General features: G+C 40.9%; 1 protein-coding gene across 4 annotated transcripts in view; it reads left to right on the top strand.

Annotated features, from left to right (window-relative positions):
• Nucleotides 1-18929, top strand: part of vdr0 (vitamin D receptor) — an 86004-nt gene that overhangs the window by 28357 nt on the left and 38718 nt on the right. Inside the window, 1 exon segment of one of the 4 annotated variants that reach the window (NM_001123557.1) lies at nt 5989-6167. The exons of the other annotated variants lie outside the window; for them this stretch is intronic. The gene's annotated coding sequence lies outside the window, so the exon portion shown is untranslated. 4 annotated transcript variants of the gene reach the window in all.

The following is an 18929-nucleotide window of genomic DNA, read 5'->3' as shown; positions in this document are numbered from 1 at the left end:
TGCATGTTTTGTTCAATCAAGTTCATATTTAAATCAAAAACCAGCTTTTTACATTAGCATGTGACTAGCATTCCCACCGAACACTGCCGGTGAATTTACTAAATTACTCACGATAAACGTTCACAAAAAGCATAACAATTATTTGAAGAATTATAGATACAGAACTCCTCTATGCACTCGATATGTCCGATTTTAAAATAGCTTTTCGGTGAAAGCACATTTTGCAATATTCTCAGTAGATAGCCCGGCATCACAGGGCTAGCTATTTAGACACCCAGCAGGTTTAGCACTCAAAGTCAGATTTACTATAAGAAAAATGTTATTACCTTTGCTGTCTTTGTCAGAATGCACTCCCAGGACTTCTACTTCAATAACAAATGTTGGTTTGGTTCAAAATAATCCATAGTTATATCCAAACAGCGGCGTTTTGTTCGTGCGTTCAAGACACTATCCGAAAGGGTAAATAAGGGTGACGAGCATGGCGCAATTCGTGACAAAAATTTCTAAATATTCCATTACCGTACTTCGAAGCATGTCAACCGCTGTTTAAAATCAATTTTATGCCATTTTTCTCATAAAAAAGCGATAATATTCCAACCGGGAATCTGCGTTTAGGTAAACGGACGAATGAAAATAAAGCATTCGGTCGACTCGGGCACGCGCCTAAGCCCATAGTACTCTGAGCGGCCACTTGCCAAAAGCGATAATGTCTTTCAGCCAGAGGCTGCCTCGATATCGTTCAGCTTTTTCCCGGGCTCTGAGAGCCTATGGGAGCCGTAGGAAGTGTCACGTTAGAGCAAAGATCCTCAGTCTTCAATAAAAAGAGCCCAGATGAAACACAACTTCTCAGACAGGCCACTTCCTGCATGGAATCTTCTCAGGTTTTGGCCTGCCATAGGAGTTCTGTTATACTCACAGACACCATTCAAACAGTTTTAGAAACTTTAGGGTGTTTTCTATCCAAAGCCAATAATTATATGCACATTCTAGTTACTGGGCAGGAGTAGTAACCAGATTAAATCGGGTACGTTTTTTATCCGGCTGTGTCAATACTGCCCCCTAGCCCTAACAGGTTAAGCACTGCAATGCGGTGCCTGAGACAGCTGCGCCACTCTGGAGGCCCCTACCTTTGCTTTCTTGGGTACAGGAATAATGGTGGGCATCTTGAAGCAAGTGGGGACAGCAGACTGGGATAGGGAGACATTGAATATGTCTAAACACTCCAGCCAACTGGTCTGCACCTGCTCTGAGGATGCGGCTTGGGATGCTGTCTGGGCTGGCAGCCATGCAAGGGTTATTGCACTTTTAATGTCTTACTCGCATTGGCCACGGAGAACGAGAGCTCACAGTTTTCGTGAGCAGTGGCCTTTTTATTCTTTTGAAGCGGGCAAAGATGTTAAGCTTGTCTGGTAACGAGGCGTCGGCGTCCGCAACTTGGCTTGCTTTTCCATTTTAATCCGTGATTGTATGGAGTCTGTCACATACTTTTCGTATCTGAGCCGATGAATTACAACTCCACTACTGTTTTGCCTTTTTGATTGCCTTATGGGGGTCACAGCTGGTCTGGTCTGTACACGCCCACGTTCCCAGTCACTTTGTCGTGGTTGAATACGGTGGTTCGCGCTTTCAGTTTTGTGCAAATGCTACCATATATCCATGGTTTGGCTAACTTGGTCACCGAGTCATTGTATGTGTGTACTGTTCTGCAGCAACCCGGAACATTTTTCAGTTGATGTGATCAAAACAGTTTTTTTGAAGCATATGTTCCAATTTTTATTTTTGTTCCAAAGGAATGCTTTTTGTCTCACCACCTCTCCGCTCAATCACTGAATTTCTTGGTCTCTTATGCATTTGTAGTCAGTCTGATGCATATTCAAACCTCTGCACTTCAACTTCTGATTCCATGACTCTCTAGTCTCCAAATCTAAAATGCATTCTGCAGACCATCCCATAGGTGTGGTGTTTGGGTCTGTGGGACCTATATCCAGTTATTACTAAAAGAAAAATGATACAATTAATTATTTTTTCAATCTGAGACACATTGGCCTTGGCTCATTTTCTGTGACGAACATGCAAAATAACACATTTTCATTGAGAGCACACTGTTTACCTCCCTACACATTTATATTACATATGTGGTGTTCAGGTCCAATGCATCTGAGGGTAATAAAAATGTGTGTTTTGTGTAGGTGAAAACAAGTAAAAATTAAACAAAGGTTTGCCTTCACGGTCTTCCTCCTTCCTGTGCCTGCTGTTTCAACATAGGCAGGTTTTTGGTGCTGTCTCCCGCTTTTCTCAAACTCTTTACCCTTTCTAGTGTGTGAAACTACACAATGTCTTGCGGGAACCTGCACAATGTTATTACAATACATTATTTTGATACATTGTAAAAAATGCAGTACATTCCTGCTCTACCCCAGCCAGGTGCACATTGAGGGAGGGACAACAAATAAATAGCTTAGCATGTGTGGCTCCTTACCACAATCAGTATGGCAAAAATAATCTCTGCCTTAGAAAACATTTTTTTGCAGAGAGAAGCTAGTGTGGAAGGAGCATCTTCCACTTTGGAAGATTAAGAATTTTCTAAATATGAGGATCATGTCTCTGTCACTTTGGAGTCTGACAGTGAGTTGGAAGAGGATGAGATTGACTCTGAGCCAGCCCCAGGACCAGCCCGTCAGCAGCCAGCCCCAGGACCAGCTCGACAGTAACCAGCTCATCAACAGCCTGCAGGAGGAGAAATATGGATGTCAAAAAATTGTTAAATTGAATGGTCTTCTTGCTGAAGGAATGAGCCACCCCGCATGGCTACCAATGTGATAAGGATACAACCAGGGCCAACACGGATGGCGGTTACACATGTGCAGGACATAAAGTCTTCTTTTGAACTGTTCATCCCAGACACCATCCCAAAAATGATTCTGGACTGCACTAATTTGGAGGGAAGGTGTGTTTTTGGAGAGCGATGGATGGACGGAGATGGGCCCAACTCATTTACATGCATACTTTGGGGTTCTTATCCTTGCTGGTGTCTTCAAATCCAGTGGGGAATCCACGTAATTCTTGTGGGATGCAGAAACTGGCAGAGAACGTTTCTGTTTAATAATGTCTCTGGAAAACTTCCACATTTATTTCCAGGATTATCCGCTTCGATAACCGACACACCAGCTCGGCGGCAGAGAGACCAGCTAGCTGCAATCAGGTCAGTGTGGGACAAGTGGGTGGACCGCCTTCCCCTTTTTAATAACCCTGGGCCCAACGTTACAGTTGATGAGCAGCTTATGCCATTTAGGAGCCGCTGCCCCTTCAGGCAGTACATTCTGTCTAAACCCGCAAAATATGGAATCAAGATCTGGGCTGCCTGTGATGCTGCTTCATCATATGCGTGGAACTTGCAACTGTATACGGGGAAGCCAGATGGAGGAGCCCCTGAGAAGAACCAAAGAATGCAAGTTGTCCTGGATGTGACACAGGGACTCCGTGGCCACAACATCACATGCAATAACTTTTTTACTTAGCACAAGTTGGGACAGGAGCTCCTCAAGAAGAAGCTGATGATGGTAGGAAGAGTACGAAAAAACAAGCTAGAGCTCCCACCTCAGCTGTTAAATACACGGAACAGGCTTATCAATTCCTCTAAGTTTGTGTTCACGGTCGACACGTCCCTAGTGTCCTACGTGCCAAAGAAAGGCAGAATGTGGTACTCGTGAGTACTCTGCATAGTGATGGGAATCTGTGGCCAGGAACATCAAAAAACAGAAATCATAATGGTTTACAATGCCACAAAAGGAGCGGTGGACAATTTAGACAAGCTGGTGACTGGCTACAGCTGCAAAAGAAGGAACACCCTGCACTGGCCACCTGTGATATTCTTCAACATCTCGGCATACAACACGTTTGTCATCTGGAAGGCGTTGAACCCAGATTGGAACAGAGGGAAGCTCCGAAGGAAACGTCTCTTTCTCGAGAAGCTGGGCAAGGCATTGGTAAGACCTCAAATCCAGAGGAGGCAACATATCCCAAGGACCACAGCTTCTGCAGCCATCGTGAGGAGGGTGCTGGTGACCCATCTGCCCGACCCACAAAACCAACATCTCCAATACTGGAAGGAAGTGTGAGTGATGTTGCGTGTGTGTGTGTCTGACTCTCCTACCCTGGTGTGTGTGTGTGTGTGTGTGTGTGTGTGTGTGTGTGTGTGTGTGTGTGTGTGTGAGAGAGAGTAAAATTCCTGAACTAAGTGTTCATTATTCTAGATTGCTGCCGGTAGTAACAAGAAGAAGCGCTGTGACGTGTGTTTGGACCCAAGAAGGACAGGAAGACACAGTAAAATTCTGTCCCTCGTGGTGTGTAGCCCGGCCTTAATTTGTGATCAATGGGACTTTTTAAAATCATTTCCATAAATACTGTATGTACAGTTTGAACTTCCAATTTGTTCATTTCAAAGCAGTAAACATCAATAGTGATAAACCTTGTTTAATTTATATTTGTTCATGATAACATGATTTATTCCACCAATGTTTTTTCAAATAGCGCTTTTATTGATAAATGTTATCTAGCAGAGGTAAATGGCAAATATTAACCATTGTATGCTGTCTGTCTTGCTTGTAATTGAAGTCATCTAAAGTTAAGTATTTTTACGTAAATTGTTATGGCTGTATTTTTTTTTAAACCCAATGTTGTGGGTCTGTCAGGCCTGTGAACATTGGGTGAATAACAAAAACATGAACACCACACAAGGGTTAATAGGTACGCTTACCCTAACTCTCAACCAATTTAGTAATTGTTCAACAATCTACAGATCTAAAATGAAGGGATTTTCTTAAATGAGTTTATTTTGAGTGGCTGAAGTGAAGATGAATGTGTTCCTAATCATAAATCTCCTCATGTTGCCTGTAGGGCTATTACTGCCATATTAGGCACCTTTTTGTTCAACAGGCTAATATGTTACGCTTGGCACCTTTTTTTGCCTAACATGAAGATTTGGCAGTGGACAAAGCTCAGATCTTAATCTGTTCCCCTTCTGAACCAAGTTGATGAAATCTCAATGTTCTTGAGTCCGCCCCTATTAGCTGAGGAGAACTTAATGTATAGTTTCCTCAACCCCCTCACAAACTTGAGGTCTCAGTGCTGTACAGACAATGTGGCGTTTCCGAAGGTCATATGTCGCTACCAGTATGTTTAATAGAGATGCGTAGCCGGATGATTCTCTTCTCAAGGGCTCATCTGCCATGTCTTGTCTTGAGGTTAAGTGCACTCCCCTACACTTTCCATCACCTGTTTGTTTTTGTAATGCAGTACTGTAATAAAATCCAAACTTTTTTTATGTAGGCCTTACTCCCATTGGTCAGGTGATGTAAAAACATACTGGTCGGTGGCTCAGTGCACACGACAAGCAGAGCTAAACTCTTCAGACATTTCAGAACATGGTTCTGCTAACCTACAACATTCCAATGTCATGTGGGCTGTTCCAGCTTATAGCCAATACCATAGAAAAAATCTAAATCAAAGGGGCTTATTCAGCTAGAATGTAAGTTTTACTTTGCCAAATATTGGTTTAAAAGCAACCTCACTGTAACTATCGGAGCACCATAATACCGTTACGCTGCATTATGTTAATATAATGCTAACTTTGATCTGTCCACACATCCTACTTACTGTGTTTATGTAATTATGTCCCCACTTAAGTGAATGTCAAGTACATACTCTTGTTTTAAAGGCTGGTCTGTTAACTGTTGCGGTTTCACTACCTAGCCTTTCCTTGCTCATGGTCCTTTTTATTTTGATTAATGGAATTGCATGTCAGGATGTTATGAGAACATTTGTACTGCGTCTCCCTATGTTATGAGCACATTTGTGGGCCACATCTCATATGTTGGTGGACCTCTCTCCTTTGCCCACGCCAGTCCTGGAGTTTGCACTGCTGACCCCATGACTATGTTAAACATTAGCTAGCACCACTCGCCTCTTTTGCATCACTACCGAACCGGTACAAAGAGAGACATTACTGCACCTGAGGGGTTGAAAGAATAAGAGAGCCACCTAAAGGAGTGTTAGGCAGAGGAGAGAGGAGAATACTCGTTTTCTCGCAGACCTTGGGGATTTTGTCTGGAACTGTATTTTCTAATTCAGAGGAAATGGATCCACAGACCCCTCTCTGAGTCACTCAGGTCAGTGCTCCTGTGTTTTACCTAGTTTGACGAAGTCTGACTTATCAATTCTATGTTTATAGTCATTTAAGAATTGCTTGTAGCTTCTGCCTAATGGTGCCCACTGTATGTAAGGTATTCTAGCTTTTATTTTAGGAGGTGAACACTTTTCGAGCAGTTTCTTTGGGAGCTTATCTTTGTGCATTGGACTATTAAATTAGCCTGTGTTCAATGCCCGGGCCAATGAATGTGTGAACACAAGCTGTCGACAGAAAAAGACCACACGGTGAGCACTGAGCACTCATTGACAGCTCCACTCGGTGAATGCTTAGTGAGCCCATCTAATACTTGAATGTGAGTACCTAGCCTCTTGGGTTTTAATGGGCAAGTTTTAATGTGATTCTTCAGGGAAAAGAGATGGTGGCCATAGTAAAATCTAGCCTAGTCGGACTTTGCTGCCCCACATTAGCTATAAGTGTGTCAGTTCAGTTAATTTTTCATGCACTGCAGCTGTCTGCTGGGCGTTTCATTGACGCTTTGGTTCTATACTGCAATTCTGTAATTGACAGAATTCCATTGCTGAGTTGTCACACTGGTGTTGAAATCTGACTTGAAGAGACCCCACGTGGCTTTCCAGCAGAGGGGCATTGTTCCCCATAGGAGGATCACTTTATTACAACAGGCCTATATTGATCATGCGCAGCTATTTTGTTTATTAACAGTCTTAACATATGTTAACAAAAACAAAAGTCAAAGAGATTTGCAAAAACAGCAAAATATGAATATACTAGTCCCTTGTATTTTGCTGTTTTGGTAAATCTCTTTCAGGTGTTTTTGAAATTCCTTTCTTAACAAAATTGGCTACTTTCTTAGTTCTGCTCTAAATGAGGAGTTCAGAAATGCTGTCATTTGTAGAGCCCAACAGATAAATCGATTGGCTGATATTATCGGCTGATTATTAGCCTTTCACCGAAATATTTGTACAAGTCTTTTTTCCGCCGATAAAGCACAAATTGTATATACATAGAATGAACAAATGTGCTCGTTTGCTGCTCATTGAACATCATCATTCAGCCCGTAAGTCCCAACGTGACTAAGTGGGCATGGTGGTTTGACGGTGGTGCATGGTGGTTATAATCAAAAGTACACTTTACCAAACAAGTAGCCCTGTCATCACATGCTCACTTGGTTAACATTAGCTGACTAGCTAACCAGCAAGTTAGTTAGGCACTATCTAGCCAGCAAGGTAGTTAGCCAGGCTAGCTTGCAATCTGTGCTACTTATGTGCAAACACTAGACTGGTGCCCAAGTCAATCAACGCTGACTCATCCTTCATACAATAATAACACTGTTACCATCTGGGCCTGTTATGTTAATGGCATTATTTAGATGGTGCAGATAAATCATTCAGCCCATTTGCATCATTAGTGATGAGAATGTTAGCTAGCTAGCTAAATTAAGACTAAATTAAAACCAGTGCGGCAGGCAAGCGTTTTACTGCATTAACGTTTTCAGTCATCAGTGCATGCCATTTGCAGTTGAAATAGATAGCCAGTACATTTTGTATTGAATAACAGTGTAATTTATGGTTTCAGTAAGAATAATTTTTTGTAATGAACAGCTTGTCATAACACAGTACATTGTGATAACAAGCCAGAGAGAGAGAAAAGAGGAGATAGGAATTCCATTGGGCAATGAATGGAGGAACGTATAACGCCTCACAGCACTTTCGATCAGTCGCGTTCACGTTGTCATGCTGTGTTGCGTGGTTGCAGAGCTATTCACCAGGCAATTGCTTCTCAGTCAGGGTGAGTCAAGAAACCTGTATTTTCCTCAAGTACGTAATATCACAATTCCAAAACTCTGCGATATTAGAGAACAAGTTAATTAACTCACATCTCTGAAAAATATTTGTAATGTTGTACTTCTTGTTAACAATTTATGCTAATGTTTTTTTGTTTGTTTTTCAGCTAGTTCCCAATTGACTCCCATACAGTCATGGCAAGCTCTCCTTGTCCCAGAATGCACTGCGCGTTTCATTGACGATGCATGGGAAACATACACAATGGCTGTTAATACAATGGAGTTTCCCATCTCTCGAAAGTATCTCTGAACAAGCTCTCATTGCGAGGTTGCCGTAAAGTGTTTATTTACATGACCTTTGACTGTTTTAAAGCACTAGTAAATGTACTCAATGCAAAGTGGTGGCATTATGAACTGCATGTTACAGGATTTTACTGCATAGTTTGATCTTATGAAAAGTGCAGTTTCAGGTTTATTTTGAGACCAAGTTCAATTAATTCAGCCCTTGTTTATTAGTGTGCCTGTGGTTCTTCAGCACAAACACTTCTACATTCTTATCTACTCCCATAGATAGGTACAACTTAAAGATGTCTAAGAAGGTAAACTGAAGAAGTGTTTTGTATTTACTTTCATATTTATAGAGGATAAAGTAGCTTTTTGGTGGTTATCATGTAAACCACAAAATGTTCTTTAAGCAATGTACTTGTAATGTTAAGAAAACATAATTTAAAATATCTGCGACTCCTTTGGAGCACAATTTTTTTTAAATATTTTAAAGTATTTTTTTCTTTCCACACTATCGGCAGATGTAATTGGGGATTTTTGCCTCCCTAAAATCAGTATCTGACCCAAAAATCACATTTCGGTCGGGCTCTAGTCATTTGCCTTATTTGGTTTTTGCTTGTTATTTTACACATTAACAATATCCTGTTTCCCAGCTGTTTAAAAGTACACTACTTTTCTTTGCATTACACAGGGCTGTAGTACATGCTTGTGCTCTCGTGCAGTTATTTGACTAGTTGTTTCCGCAAGGTAGGAGGATTTGCCACATCTAAACCTTTGACCATGTATGTTATTACTGCCCTGTGGGGAACATACAAGTCATCTCTCCTTTTACCTTATCGGTCTGCCCTCCATTCTCTCTAATTGTCAGTCAAAGCTGCCTGAGTAAGATGGCTGACATATCAGTCTTACTAGGAGTAACAAATGGCTTGCTGCTCTATAAGGAAGTTCATCTCCCTCCAGCTCATCACGTACTGTGATAACCTCTCAGCCCGATAGGCTACACCGTTGGACGTGTCTCACACTAGTTTACATCCCAAAGGTTACAAGCCAGTCTGTTTTTGTTAACTGCTTTATGCACTTATCAGGGATATCAGAGTTCAGGCAATCATTCCCACAGAGAGGGATTTCTTTGCTGTGGTAATCTGATTTGTGTTTCTGTCTGTGTGCATCCTCTGACAGTTGCGCCTCTGAACTTTGAACTACAGCCCTCTCTTGATTAAGTCAAGGCAAATGGAGGATGGGCTGAAAGCATATTTTTGAGAAGGGACGGGGTGAGAGGTTTAGATTTTGTGTGGTCACAAGATGACACACCTTGACCCCAGTCAGAGATACCATACTTCATCCTGTCCAGTTTCGGAGACCATAAGCACTACAGTTCTCTTTTTAGTTTGCTCTTAAATGTATCTATTAATGTAATGACAGTCTCTTACTGTTGAAGTAAATAAAAGATTGATCAAAGAGAAAGTTGGCTTAGTTACTAATAATACATAGCTAGTAGAATTCAGATATACATTCCACCATGGTTGCGAGAGAGGTGTGTGGACAGTCGGCATCGTAAAGCTCAGCACTGCTCAGCTCAGTTATGCTGCAATGCAAGTTTATGTTCCTGTTATTCATCCCTACGAGGCCTTGCCGAAGGGATTTGGGGCCCCCCATACCACTCCAAACCACAAGTTGTTTTTTTTTCTCTCTCCCTTCACTTTTGTCAGCCTGCCAACAACACGGCGGCCTATTCATTTCCAGCCAATGCCGAAAACAAGGTCCAAAGTTCAGAGTCGCTGCAGCAGTGTGGACCTGGGGACAGGGATAATGTTATTTGTTTATTTTATTCTATTGCTTTGATGAGCAAGAGAATAATATTAGTTATCCAGTTTCGGATGCCCATATCCAGGGATGCTTAGGGAAGCCTGGTGATTTCATTAGCATATTATCCGTTTGTACAGTCATGGACAAAAGTTTTGAGAATGACACAAATATTAATTTCCACAAAGTTTGCTGCTTCAGTGTCTTTAGATATTTTTGTCAGATGTTACTATGGCATACTGAAGTATAATTACAAGCATTTCATAAGTGTTAATGGCCTTTATTGACAATTACATGAAGTTGATGCAAAGAGTCAATATTTGCAGTGTTGACCCTTTTTTCAAGACCTCTGCAATCAGCCCTGGCATGCTATCAATTAACTTCTGGGCCACATCCTGACTGATGGCAGCCCATTCTTGCATAATCAATGCTTGGAGTTTGTCAGAATTTGTGGGTTTTTGTTTGTCCACCCGCCTCTTGAGGATTGACCCCAAGTTCTCAATGGGATTAAGGTCTGGGGAGTTTCCTGGCCATGGACCCAAAATATCGATGTTTTGTTCCCCGAGCCACTTAGTTATCACTTTTGCCTCATGGCAAGGTGCTCCATCATGCTGCAAAAGGCATTGTTCGTCACCCAACTGTTCCTGGATGGTTGGGAGAAGTTGCTCTCAGAGGATGTTTTGGTACCATTTGTTATTCATGGCTGTGTTCTTACGCAAAATTGTGAGTGAGCCCACTCCCTTGGATGAGAAGCAACCCCACACATGAATGGTCTCAGGATGCTTTACTGTTGGCATAACACAGGACTGACGGTAACGCTCACCTTGTCTTCTCCGGACAAGCTTTTTTTCCGGATGCCCCAAACAATCGGAAAGGGAATTCATCAGAGAAAATGACTTTACCCCAGTCCTCAGCAGTCCAATCCCTGTACCTTTTGCAGAATATCAGTCTGTCCCTGATGTTTTTCCTGGAGAGAAGTGGCTCTTTGCTGCCCTTCTTGACACCAGGCCAACGTCCAAAAGTCTTGGCCTCACTGTGTGTGCAGATGCACTTACACCTTCCAGTCTGTTATTCGAACTCAATCAGCATGACAGAGTGATCTCCAGCCTTGTCCTCGTCAACACTCACACCTGTGTTAATGAGAGAATCACTGACATGATGTCAGCTGGTCCTTTTGTGGCAGGGCTGAAATGCAGTGGAAATGCTTTTTTGGGATTCAGTTCATTTGCATGGCAAAGAGGGACTTTGAAATTAATTGCAATACATCTGATCACTCCATAACATTCTGGAGTATATGCAAATTGCCGTCATACAAACTGAGGCAGCAGACTTTGTGAAAATTAATATTTGTGCCATTCTCAAAACTTTTGGCCACGACTCTACAGCTGGGCATGTGTTGAACCCTGCTTACTGTGCCCATCGTTAAACAGCCATGTCTCTGCTGCAGAAGTGCACAGGATTGATGACTTGGCCCGTATGCCACCATGTGTTTTTTTTGGCGTGTCACGTTTGTGCATCTCACCCTGGTCTTACCCTCGCCTGCTCCTTGTCTGCCCTCAACTCACTAAGAATAGGAGGCCGCCCACCTGCTTTTTTTGGCCCTTTAGCTCAATTCTGCCCCTATGATTGTTGCTGTAATAACATGCACAACAAGTGAGGCAGCACGCAATGGTGCTGTGACCTGGTCTTTGTTTTTTTTTTGCGTGTAACTTAGGGTGTGGTTTCACTGGCCAATCAGAGCAATGTGTCCATGGGGGGGCGCGGTAGCCGCGTTAGCCAATCTGAACATTGTGTGAATTTTTTTGGGAAGGCCTGGGGTAGGCTTCGTCCCGTCGTTGGGTTTTATGTCTGTGACTAAATGCGACTCTCACATGGCCCCTTTCCTATGGCCCCCAACTTAATGGTTTCTGGGTCGTTTGCTCTATGAGCGAGTGTCCAGTTAGATAACATCAGCGCTTTCTTCCCTCTTGTGTGATGTCCTGTAGCTGCACTGAGGTTGGTTGTTTCTCAGGTCAGGTCTGGAGCGACAATAGGAACAACGTGTAGTGACTGGTTAATCATCCTGATTTAATAGTTACGTCCCTGAGTAGCAAACTATTGCACAGCAACGTAACATTCAACCTAGCCCAGGGCTCTAGGCTGCGACCATTTAGTCGCATTTTGCGCCCCTATGACATGGCTGCGCAAGTAAAGTGTTTAATTGGTCGCATCAGTGCAGGTGTCAAATTCAATGGTCACCTCACTCAAAACCAAGGCTTGAAGTGAACTTTTTTTTGCCACTTGTTCTTTTGGACAAGTAGGAAAGATATATTTATTTATTTCACTTGTCCGAAAGCTGAAGTCTTAAAACCATTCTTGCTGCATTGTATTATGCAAGGAACCACTTTACAAATACAATGCTTTGCTATCCTTTTTCCATAGAACCAGTCAAATGTAGGCTATACTCTGCCTATTAGGCTTGAATATGCTAAATGAGCCTCTCAAAATACAACATTTCCCATTTAAGGCTCTCCTGGAGGATGGTTGGCCACCCTTGGAAACCTTTAAAATTAGAGGTCGGCCGATTAATCGGAATGGCCGATTTAATTAGGGCCAATTTCAAGCTTTCATAACAATCGGTAATCGGTTTTGTTGGCCACCGATTTGCCGAATTAATTTTTATATGTGTGTAATTATTATTTATTTTTTTACACCTTTATTTAACTAGGCAAGTCAGATTAAGAACACATTCTTATTTTCAATGACGGCCTAGGAATAGGGGTTAACTGCCTTGTTCAGGGGGGATTCGTTTTTGCAACCTTCCAGTTACTAGTCCAACGCTCTAACCACCTGCCTTACATTGCACTCCATTGCACTTTATTGATGTATTATATTAAGTTAAAATAAGTGTTCATTCAGTATTGTTGTAATTAGAGGTCGACCGATTATGATTTTTCAACGCTGATACCGATTATTGGACGACCAAAAACGCTGATACGATTTTAATCAGCCGAGAAGAAAAGAAAAGAAAAAAGAAATAAAAAATGTGGTTGTTTTTACAAAAATATATAATTTATTTTTTAATTTGACTTGTAATAATGACAATTACAACAATACTGAATGAACACTTATTTTAACTTAATATAATACATCAATAAAATCAATTTAGCCTCAAATAAATAATGAAACGTGTTCAAACTGGATTAAATAATGCAAAAACAAAGTGTTGGAGAAGAAAGTAAAAGTGCAATATGTGCCATGTAAAAAAAGCTAACGTTTAAGTTCCTTGCTGAGAACATATGAAAGCTGGTGGTTCCTTTTAACATGAGTCTTCAATATTCCCAGGTAAGACGTTTTAGGTTGTAGTTATTATATGAATTATAGGACTATTTCTCTCTCTACGATTTGTATTTCATATACCTTTGACTATTGGATGTTCTTATAGGCACTTTAGTATTGCCAGTGTAACAGTATAGCTTCCGTCCCTCTCTTCGCTCCTACCTGGGCTCGAACCAGGAACACATCGACAACAGCCACCCTCGAAGCAGCATTACCCATGCAGAGCAAGGGGAACAACTACTCCAAGTCTCAGAGCGAGTGACGTTTGAAACTCTATTAGCGCGTACCCGGCTTGGGAGTTGATAGGCTTGAAGTGCGGAAAGTGCTGTTTTGAATGAATGCTTACGAGCCTGCTGGTGCCTACCACCGCTCAGTCAGACTGCTCTATCAAATCATAGACTTAACCTCTATGGGCTAGGTGGGACGCTAGCGTGCCACCCGTGGTGCACTCCATCAACAGCAGGTGCATTTCAAGAGCGGCAAATTTGAATCCAAATAAATGTCAAAATTCAAATTTTTCAAAAATACAACTATTTTACACCATTTAAAAGATAAACATCTCCTTAATCTAACCACGTTTTACGATTTCAAAAAGGTTTTACGGCTAAAGCATAAATTTAGAGTATGTTAGGACAGTACATTTACAAGAGTTGTGTGTAATGTTTTGTCAATTCAAAGACAGGGTCACCAAAACCATAAAACCAGCTAAAATGATGCACTAACCTTTTACAATCTCCATCAGATGACACTCCTAGGACATTGTGTTAGACAATGCATGCATTTTTAGTTCTATCAAGTTCATATTTATATCCAAAAACAGCGTTTTACTATGGCATTGATGTTGAGGAAATCGTTTCCCTCCAATAACCGGCAGTCAAGTCAGCGTCACAAATTAAATAATTAAAATTAGAAAACATTGGTAAAATATTATATTGTCATTTAAAGAATTATAGATTTACATCTCTTGAACGCAATCAACTTGCCAGATTTAAAAATAACCTTACTGGGAAATCACACTTTGCAATAATCTGAGCACTGCGCCCAGAAAAATACGCGTTGCGATACAGACTAGACGTCATGTTGGGGAGATCTAAAATCGAAAATACTATGTAAATAATCCATTACCTTTGATTCTCTTCATCAGATGTCACTTCCAGGTATCACAGGTCCATAATGAATGTAGTTTTGTTCAAAAAAGCTCATCATTTATGTCCAAAAATCTCCGTCTTGTTAGCACATGATCTAAGCCAGCCGGACTTCTCGTCATGAACGAGGGGAAAAAATATATTTACGTTCGTTCAAACATGTCAAACGTTGTATAGCATAAATCATTAGGGCCTTTTTTAACCAGAACATGAATAATATTCAAGGTGGACGAATGCATACTCTTTTATAACGTATTGGAACGAGGGTACCCAACATGAACTCGCGCGCCAGGTGTCTAATGGGCCATCATCGTTCCGTGGCTCTTGTTCGGTCAGATCTCCCTCCAGAAGACTCAAAACACTTTGTAAAGGCTGGTGACATCTAGTGGAAGCAATAGGAAGTGCCAAAATATTCCTCAGCCCCTGTGTTTTTCAATGGGATAGGTTTAAAGGTAATACAACACATCAGGTATCCACTTCCTGTCAGAAAATGTCTCAGGGTTTTGCCTGCCAAATGAGTTCTGTTATACTCACAGACACCATTCAAACAGTTTTAGAAAATTTAGGGTGTTTTCTATCCATATGTAATAAGTATATGCATATTCTAGTTACTGGGTAGGAGTGGTAACCAGATTAAATCGGGTATGTTTTTTTATCCAGCCGTGTCAATACTGCCCCCTAGCCCTAACAGGTTAATTATAATATAATAAACACACAGAAATACGAGCCTTAGGTCATTAATATGGTCGAATCCGGAAACTGTTATCTCGAAAACAAAAAGTTTTTCCTGTCAGTGAAATACGGAACCGTTCCGTATTTTATCTAACGGGTGGCATCCCCAAGTCTAAATATTCCTGTTACATTGCACAACCTTCAATGTTATGTCATAATTGCGTAAAATTCTGGCTAATTAGTTCGCAACGAGCCAGGCGGCCCAAACTGCTGCATATACCCTGACTCTGTTTGCAAGAGAAGTGACACATTCTCCCTAGTTAAAAGAAATGCATGTTAGCAGGCAATATTAACTAAATATGCAGGTTTAAAAATATATACTTGTGTATTGATTTTAAGAAAGGCATTGATGTTTATGGTTGGAGCAACGTGTACCTAAGCGATTATATGCAACGCAGGACAGGCTAGATAAACTAGTAATATCATCAACCATGTGCAGTTAACTAGTGATTTATGATTGCTTGATTTGTTTTTTATAAGATAAGTTTAATGCTAGCTAGCGACTTACCTTGGCTTCTTACTGCATTCACGTAACAGACAGGCTCCTCGTGTAGTGCAATGTAAAGCAGGTGGTTAGAGCGTTGGACTAGTTAACTGTAAGGTTGCAAGATTGAATCCCTGAGCTGACAAGGTAAAAATCTGTCGTTCTGTCCCTGAACAAGGCAGTTAACCCACCGTTCCTAGGCCGTCATTGAAAATAAGAATGTGTTCTTAACTGACTTGCCTAGTTAAATAAAGGTCTTTAAAAAAAAGAAAAAAAATCGTTGTCCAAAAATACCGATTTCCGATTGTTATGAAAACCTGAAATCGGCCCTAATTAATCGGCCTTTCCGATTAATCGGTCGACCTCTAGTTGTAATTGTCATTATTACAAATAAATAAAAGTATCGGCCTTTTTTGGTCCTCCAAGTATCGGTATCGGCATGGAAAAAGCATAATCGGTCGACCTCCAATTTAAAATATTGCAACATTACAATTTACAACCAAATACTATTTGTCTTGATAAAATAATTCCTTCCAGGGCTTGAAATTAAGGGCGTACCTGGGACGATTACAAAAAAATGGCTAAGACCAAAACACACTGGGACAGTTCTGGGATGACAGATCCAAAAATCATACAACCACTCCACATCAAAATATTGTAAAGCAATGAGGCTGATGCAACAGGTCAGACCATTTAGCGTAAAATATTGACAGTTCGTAAAAGCTCACCACACGTGTGGGCGGTTTCATGTGATGAAGATAAATATCTGTTAGAGGGGAGATCTAAAGATGCATCAACTGGCATGGGTTACTAATATGACTACGATTGTGCCTTTGGCTGCTGGACAGTTAAGTAACATTGATTTGAAAACCTATAGAACATGAGAGAAATGCTGGTTTCAATGACATATGAAGTGTTTATAATTTTTTTTTTTTTTAAATGTCCTCAACATGTCTATAGTTATATTTTGGCTAGGCTTCTTTGAAACAGGGTAAGACATGCATCATAAAATGACATAAAACGTTGATTTTAAACAATTACGTTTATGGTTAAAGTTTCAAAATGCTGATTTGCCTCTGCTCAGATTCCATGTGGGTGACGTGTGGTGCACAAGAGGTGCTGTCCTTCACTCTCCGGTCTTGTGACCATTTGATCTGAACGAACCGTGCCTCAAGTATGTCGACAGAATTAAGTCTTTTAGACGTTTAATGTAAATTATCCTTCATTATATTTGTCAAACATGACTGGCGTCTAGCCTATATTTATATCATTAAAAAGTCTCATTAAAGTTTGGCTACATTTTCTGGCGCTTCGTGTCTGTTTTGGACATGAAGGTGTAGCCATTCGGACAACTTAAATCTATGTTCTTGTCTTTTTTTACTTGTCCCGGACAACCATTAATGTCAAGCATTTGTCGTCTAAAACCATAATTTGGTCAAACCGTACACCTAAATTAAAGTGCATTGATTTTTGCCATGAAAGTGCCTGCCCTGCCTCTGACTGTTCCTACTGTGATGAGAGAGCTACTCACATTCCCTCTCCCTCCCCTGCGCAATGCATTTTGAGGAAAGAAATGCATTCTTCAAAATGCAATTGTGGGAAAAACTGTTTAAAAAAAATAAGTAATAAAATATGCTGTTAGTTGGAGAGAGGAGTGTCTTTTCTCAACTCAATATTGTGCGATTGACAGTTTTAAAAACCAATGTTTCTGGCATGTCTTTGAGCTGTAGAGCGTGCAAATGTTTTTAGGATACTACTGCTAGATGAATCAACTACACAGCTAACTATCAACACTATTTAAAGTTGCCAATCTAGCTAATGTGTTTCCACTTCCTCAGGTCTTCAGTTATCCCCAAATGAATTAGCCTGTTAGCGAGTGCAAATGGATCTCTATTGAGCAAAAATAAAATCTCAATTCTGGAGTGCTATTTTGACAGGAGAATATATCAAGAATAACCTAATTGTCAACCAAAAATGTATTAAAATCACTCGTTTTAGGTTGGACATATTTGGTTTGAAAAATCTATCATACCATCTCAGTAGTCGAATTTTCAACAACAAAAAATCGCGCTGAATGCATTTTTAAGGTGATTACTAATTTAATGGGCTGGTGCCACCAACTGAGTAAGTTAGTCTGGAGCCCTGACCTTTCTTTTCATTATCTTCTCAGTGTGAGACTCCAGGCAGGCGGTCGTTCACTGTCAGAGGTCTGTTGTGGAACATCAGATTTGTGATGGCAAGAACTCACAAAGAGAAGACTGGCACTGTACTACTTGTTAGTGGATGGTGTGTGTCAAGAGACCAGAAGACATGCAGTCAAAGCAGGGTGGAGGATCCATGTTTTGTCTCCTGGCCTGCATAAATTAGATGAAATTAGCCTAATATTGTTGCTTTATTGCACTTGTTCCATTTGTTTACATAAGAGCCCCCATCCAGTGAAATAGCATACATTGCTGCACCACATGTGTTTATAGTTGGATGTTTACTGGGTCTTGTTGAGCATCTGCTCAAGGACTAAATGGCATTGACCTGACTGAGATTTGTCTTCTTGCTCTATTCATTAAACAGCACTGTTGGCTGGTGGATCATGTTTCGAAAGAAAGGGATTATCCCCATGTTGTGGAGAGCGCAGAGAATTGTTTTATGGGACAACCGCCACTATCCATGTCAAAATGACAATTAAACCAAGCTACCAGCCAAGCTAACAAAAATACAGCAGATGTTGAAAGTGCACATACATTGACCCAGCACTATTAGGAAAGTTAGTCCTAGTTTTCATTCAGCTCTGTGTTTGGGGAGTGATGGGGCTTTAAAAGCCTGTGTTTCAATGATTGGCACAATGATGGGGAAGCCCTGGCCCAATCCTAAATCGACCCCTAAGCCCTACTCCCTATGCACTTGTGGAGATCTGAGTGGATTTGGCAGGTGTAAGAAATATGGTAATCGTTCCATCTTGCCCTCTGATAGGCTAGGGTGTAGGGGCTTGGGTTGATAATTAACATTAACTCTAATAGACTTTAGGCCTACTTCCCTGGACTGATAATACACTGAACAAAAATATAAATGCAACATGTAATGTTTCATGAGCTGAAATAAAGATCCCAATTTTTCATATGCACAGAAAGCTTATTCATATGCACAGAAAGCCTAATCGAAGGATTAGGCCTGACTGACATCTTTATAACCATGAGGATTAAAAAGATAGAGGACCTC

This window comes from Salmo salar, chromosome 15, assembly GCF_965601325.2.
Source record: "Salmo salar chromosome 15, fSalSal1, whole genome shotgun sequence".
NCBI lineage: Eukaryota > Metazoa > Chordata > Actinopteri > Salmoniformes > Salmonidae > Salmo > Salmo salar.
This window is presented reverse-complemented; position numbering and strand designations above follow the sequence as displayed.